The sequence below is a fragment of the Nuphar pumila genome, chromosome 7 (genome assembly GCF_984573655.1).
Source record: "Nuphar pumila chromosome 7, dmNupPumi1.hap1.1, whole genome shotgun sequence".
Classification (NCBI taxonomy): domain Eukaryota; kingdom Viridiplantae; phylum Streptophyta; class Magnoliopsida; order Nymphaeales; family Nymphaeaceae; genus Nuphar; species Nuphar pumila.
Window position 1 is genome coordinate 112,087,935 of NC_143255.1, and position 6,000 is coordinate 112,093,934.

Genomic DNA, 6,000 nt, shown 5'->3' on the forward strand with positions numbered 1-6,000 from the left:
GAAGGGAGGGAGAAAGGAAAAAAAAGTATAAAAACAAAAATAAGTCTGAACAAGATAGGTAAGTATGTTTAAGTTGCTAACATTTAAGATGTTATATATATATATATATATATATATATATATATATATATATATAAAGTGGGAGTAATGAGTCTGTGCTAAGTGAAATTTTTGCTAAATTAATTTAATGTTGTATGTTGTTTGATCTCGTTTAGATCTAACGACGTAAATACTAAGTACTTAAACACTTTAAGGTTCTCGAATCCCTCTCATCTCTTCTCTCTCCCTCTCCCGCTCCTCTCTCGATTCAAGTCCTTTTAACCAAAACTTACGGTCTCTTCCCTCTCTTTATCCTCCCTGCGGTTGCAGGAGGCGGACCATTACCGGCACACCATTTGAATCTCCTTCTCCACACTGTCGAAGGACTCACCCACCGTCAGATCATCGCTAGAGACAGAGAGGGAGCATCGCTGTATCGACAACAATCCCTCGTCAACTAGTTTGCCCTTTTCCCTCTCTCTCTCAATTGATCTCTCCCTCTCTCTCAAGCATCAGGAGAGGCGTTCCTCACTTGAGACCTTTCTCTCAATCGATCTCTCTTGCCAGAGCATTAAGGGCGATTTTCGATTTTCGACTAGTTCGGCGTATGGGTGGATCGAGATGGCGGTTTGCTAGTTGTGTGTTCCACGATTCAAAAGATAAATAAGATTTTTAGGGTTTTTTGGTTTGATTTTGATGCTTTAAAGGAGGTTCAAGGGTTTTTTTGGGTTTTCCTGTTCTCTGTGGGTTTTCCAATGGCGGGCTTGCAAAATAGAGGGGTCGATCCAGGCATCAAGACGTCGAAGTCATTCCTCAGTGTTTCTGGGTCGTTCAAGAGCGAGAGCAAGAGCAGGAAGAAAAGTGAGCATCTGTGATCCGGCTCCGAGGAGGACTTTATCAATTTGCGGTGAAGATGGAGCTTAATCGGCTCAAGAACGAAGTTAAAGGTGACATTTTCGTTGGACTCTTGCTCTGCTTACGTATTTTTTTATCTGATTGTTTTCGCTTTTCTGAAGAAATTTAGTTGCATTTTCTGTTTTCCTAATTACATTGACTGGTTTGAGGATTTGTATTTTTAGAGACTTCCTTTACTTTTGAGATGCATATACTTCTTACAATCCATTAGTTTCATTCATTAATTGTTAGTTGTTAATGGAAAGTTGTTGTTGTTAGGTCTACATGTTGAATAATTTTTAGTATTCTAGAAGTTTGAAATATTATGCGTGTTTTGTGTCATTTATATATATACTTTGAAAAAATTATTGAGATTTTCCTGAGAAAAACAACTTGGATTTAAAGTCTCTGGAAACTTTCTTCTTGTGGAGAAATTCCTGGAAGCTATATTTGTAACTATGCTTGAGATCCTTGTTCATAAATCAAGGATTTGAGATGCATTTTTAAAACCAAAACTGAGACTTATATTATATTTGATATAGACATGTATTTCTTCATTTGCTCTCTTTTTTTCATAATTTTTGTTATAATCGATTAGGTTGGGTTTACAAAAAATTAGTGGAGGAAGAGACCTTGGCTCTTAATCTATAGTGATTCTTTTCAATTAAGTCGATTTTTTCCCATCTTAATAAAAATTTGCAATATATTTTGACTTTTAATTGTCAGATATCTATAGTTGCAATATATCTAGTGATGGGTTGGTGGCTAACCATCTTGCAAATGTGTAAAAAGGGGTTTTTTCCATTGGTGATCTATGTTACGAGGATTTGTTGACAAAATGCACGTGGCTCAGATGTTGTGTGGCCATATTAACCTAGGCTTCGTTTGTTTTATTCCCACCAATAAGAAAATACCTCCATGATGGAAATGTCATCCCATTTGTGAAAAATTTCATACGTAAATCCATTCTTAGGGGAGTGGGGGTGGTAGGAATGGATTCTTGTGTAAAATGCATAGTCCTGGGGGTGGGAGGTAGTTTTGGTTCATGGAAAGTTGTTGTTGTTAGGTCTACATGTTGAATAATTTTTAGTATTCTAGAAGTTTCATTCATTAGTTTCATTCATTAATTGTTAGTTGTTAATGGAAAGTTGTTGTTGTTAGGTCTACATGTTGAATAATTTTTAGTATTCTAGAAGTTTGAAATATTATGCGTGTTTTGTGTCATTTATATATATACTTTGAAAAAATTATTGAGATTTTCCTGAGAAAAACAACTTGGATTTAAAGTCTCTGGAAACTTTCTTCTTGTGGAGAAATTCCTGGAAGCTATATTTGTAACTATGCTTGAGATCCTTGTTCATAAATCAAGGATTTGAGATGCATTTTTAAAACCAAAACTGAGACTTATATTATATTTGATATAGACATGTATTTCTTCATTTGCACTCTTTTTTTCATAATTTTTGTTATAATCGATTAGGTTGGGTTTACAAAAAATTAGTGGAGGAAGAGACCTTGGCTCTTAATCTATAGTGATTCTTTTCAATTAAGTCGATTTTTTCCCATCTTAATAAAAATTTGCAATATATTTTGACTTTTAATTGTCAGATATCTATAGTTGCAATATATCTAGTGATGGGTTGGTGGCTAACCATCTTGCAAATGTGTAAAAAGGGGTTTTTTCCATTGGTGATCTATGTTACGAGGATTTGTTGACAAAATGCACGTGGCTCAAATGTTGTGTGGCCATATTAACCTAGGCTTCGTTTGTTTTATTCCCACCAATAAGAAAATACCTCCATGATGGAAATGTCATCCCATTTGTGAAAAATTTCATACGTAAATCCATTCTTAGGGGAGTGGGGGTGGTAGGAATGGATTCTTGTGTAAAATGCATAGTCCTGGAGGTGGGAGGTAGTTTTGGTTCATTTATTCCAAGATTTGCCTACATAAAATGGTGTTTGGCATGAGGAGAAGGTTGACATGCATGTAAATGTCATGTTAGTTGGCATGGTTTAGGAGGGAATTTGGTGGCTGCATGCATGTACTTGGTTCTTAACTTATTAAATTACTCAACTGAAAGTTGCTAACTACATTGGGGTCTGGTTCAGCTGGATCAGTCTGATTTACTTTCTCATTTGAATGAGAGTGAATCTTTGCAAATGAGTCACTTTCTAATTTGCTTGAGATTCAACCATGTGATTTTGAATCTCAAGCAAATTAGAAAGTGATTCTGAATCATGTTTTTGAAAGGAGCAGCCGAACGAACCCTGGGTGTCAAAGTGGATATAATGATAATTATGTCACTCAAGGGATACAAGATTGGCTTCATGAAAGTTACTTGAGCAAGAATTTGCAAACTTGTGATTTTCATTTAGGAACTGGGAATGACTTCATAATTCAGTTTAGTTTAATTTATATCTTTTCTTTTTCTTTTAGGTAGAACATGCTTGTTTGATATGCAAATCTTAAAATTATCATCATATATGTTTGATGTATATATGTATCTATTAAATCTTTTCTTTCTAATTTTGTATATCAAATGAGACCATAATAATTTCTTTTCAATTTTGTATATTTGACCATTAAACTATTTGATTGCAGGTTGCCTAATATCTTCTTATTGTTGTTTTGTTCAAGATGCATCCCACCAAAAGACCTAATGCTGAAGCTGGCTGATGGATATGCTGCTCTCAAGATGCATTCCTCTCTATATTTGAAACATGTTATTTGTGTAAATGGATATATATTGGACTAGTTGCTTTTATTGTTAACTTGATTTAAGCTTGGTTAACTTAACTAAGTTTTTTAGTTCTCACTTGAGCCTTGGGAAAGTATTAGCAGAATATATGGATGCTTACTGTCATCTTCTATGTACTTTTTTTGTTGATGGATAGATGGATCTTTGATTGCCAATTAAAAGTTAGGTTATGATAGTTGAAATTGGGAATAAAAAAATTGGAGAAACTACTGTATTTTTTTTTATTTGATCCAATTGCTTTATGAATTGTGTTCCTTTTTTTGAAAGGCAAGCTGGGGTTATACAACTATACCATTGGGTTTTGAACCTGCAACGTCCCAACACAAGGAGACATGCACTAGCTGCTTCTACCAGACAAGCGGAGCGCCCATTGGTTTATGAATTGTGTTTTTGTGTATACACTTTAGCTTTTTTTCAAGAAAAATTTTGGAGTCATTACGTCAGGTTGCTTACTGTTTGATTTGTTGACTTGGGGTCCTCTCTTTATGGGCATTAATGGTATGCACCTAATGTCCACTTCCTCATGGCTAAGGTCCCTCCATCCCCCGCTTGATTACATTGGTACACACAAAATGATAAATGTAATGAGATAAGTCGAGAAGTAGTGTCAACCATTAAACACCACACTCAAATCTTCACCAAAATAAGTGTTCCCCTGTGTTGACTGGTCATATGTTAGAATCTTGGGAAAGCAATGCTCATGTTTTTTCATTGAATGGTCATAGGTTAGAATGCTACTTAACGAGCTCAAGGAAGAACCCTTTTTGTCTTTTAAGAGCATGTAATGCATATTGCATCCCCCCTTGGAGCTCAATGTGGTGATCCATATGGGTGACCTGATCACCTCGTAAGATCCAAAACTGGGCCAACTGAGGTGGGTGCACAAAGATTAAAGCATACCACATTATGCAGATTTGGACAATGTACAATCCAACTTGCAATAATGGGTTGGATATTTTATGCATCAATTTAGTTATACATTAACTAAATTTATATTATACACATTAGAACAAAAAAAACACCTAGAGTTTACAAATTTCATGAAAGCCTTGAATTCCTGAAATTTGCAAAATCCCTACCAATAGACCAATAAGACAGCCAAGCAATGAACAAGCAGGTGGATGGGCCATTTATCAAAAAATCATTTGACCATAGGAAACATCCAAATCCCACGAAGGAAAAACTGACATGTAAAGGTAATATTTAAGAAAAACAATAACTAAAAAACATAGACAATTAACTAACAGTTCTGCAATGAATATCCCAGTATCCAACCAAAAAAATAAATAGAACCATATCACCATACCCTCTTTACTCATTTTTGCAGGAACTGAGCCTAAGTTAACTCGGGCATCCTGAGGTAGCTCGGGCTTCACCTCAGGCAGTGAGCCTGAGGCAGCTCTGACAAGAGAATGTAAAGTATTTTATTATTGAGGTTGAGGAGCACCAAAGAGACGAGCCTTAGAAAAACATTTGTGTATCATCAGTGTTAAACATGATGGTGCAAGCTATACATCTTTAACAAGTATCATAAGTTTGTCGCCCTCTCTTTCATATGTCAATTAATAGTTAAAAACTAAAAAGTATAGCCAAACATCTGAATGAAGATAAATGTGTCTCTAATTGCAATCTGATATCTAAATCGAAAATTTTCATTGTTTGATTAGTCTGATCCCAGGAATCCAGGGCAACAATGTGTTCCATCTCCCCAATTAACCAATAGTTAATTATTCAAAAATATCATCAATATAAGATAAGTCAGATATTTAAGGTTAGATAAATTTGGTTTGGACAAAGAACAATAAAAAGTACTTGATGTTCTAAGTATAGGTATCTTAAACATTTTTACAGAAAACATACATTTAATGTGATTCTACTTACAAATCTAGTTCTTTATAAAATGATAATAATAGCAAATAACAAACTCCTACCATGAAAGAAAAAAATAATAACTTTAATTGGTGATGTTTTCAGTGGTAAGATTAATGGTCGACGCTATATTAGTAACAACAACAATGATAATAACAAAATAACAATAATAATGATGGATAATGACAACAAAATGACTGAAAAAAACAAAACTTACTTCTTCAACAGTTTTTTTCTTTAGATGTTCTGATAATTTCAATGCCTTGGTTTCTGCTTGGGCTTCTCCTAACTCCCTGTGCTTATCTGCACAAAAAGGAAAGTCTGAGCACAACATTAAAATCGGATGTAACACAACCCAAAATATGTGCAACCTATGAACGACAAAGAGACAACTAATCTTCGTCATCTGAAACCTTGAAATTAGATCCTTCTAAAAA

General features: G+C 34.6%; 1 long non-coding RNA gene across 2 annotated transcripts in view; it reads left to right on the plus strand.

Annotated features, from left to right (window-relative positions):
• Nucleotides 1-3,798, plus strand: part of LOC149832956 (uncharacterized) — a 49,798-nt gene extending 46,000 nt beyond the window's left edge. For both annotated transcript variants that reach the window (XR_016433378.1, XR_016433377.1), the window contains exon 3: nt 3,538-3,798. This is a non-coding gene — a long non-coding RNA (uncharacterized LOC149832956). The remainder of the gene's footprint in view (nt 1-3,537) is intronic.
• Nucleotides 3,799-6,000: the final 2,202 nt, after the last annotated feature.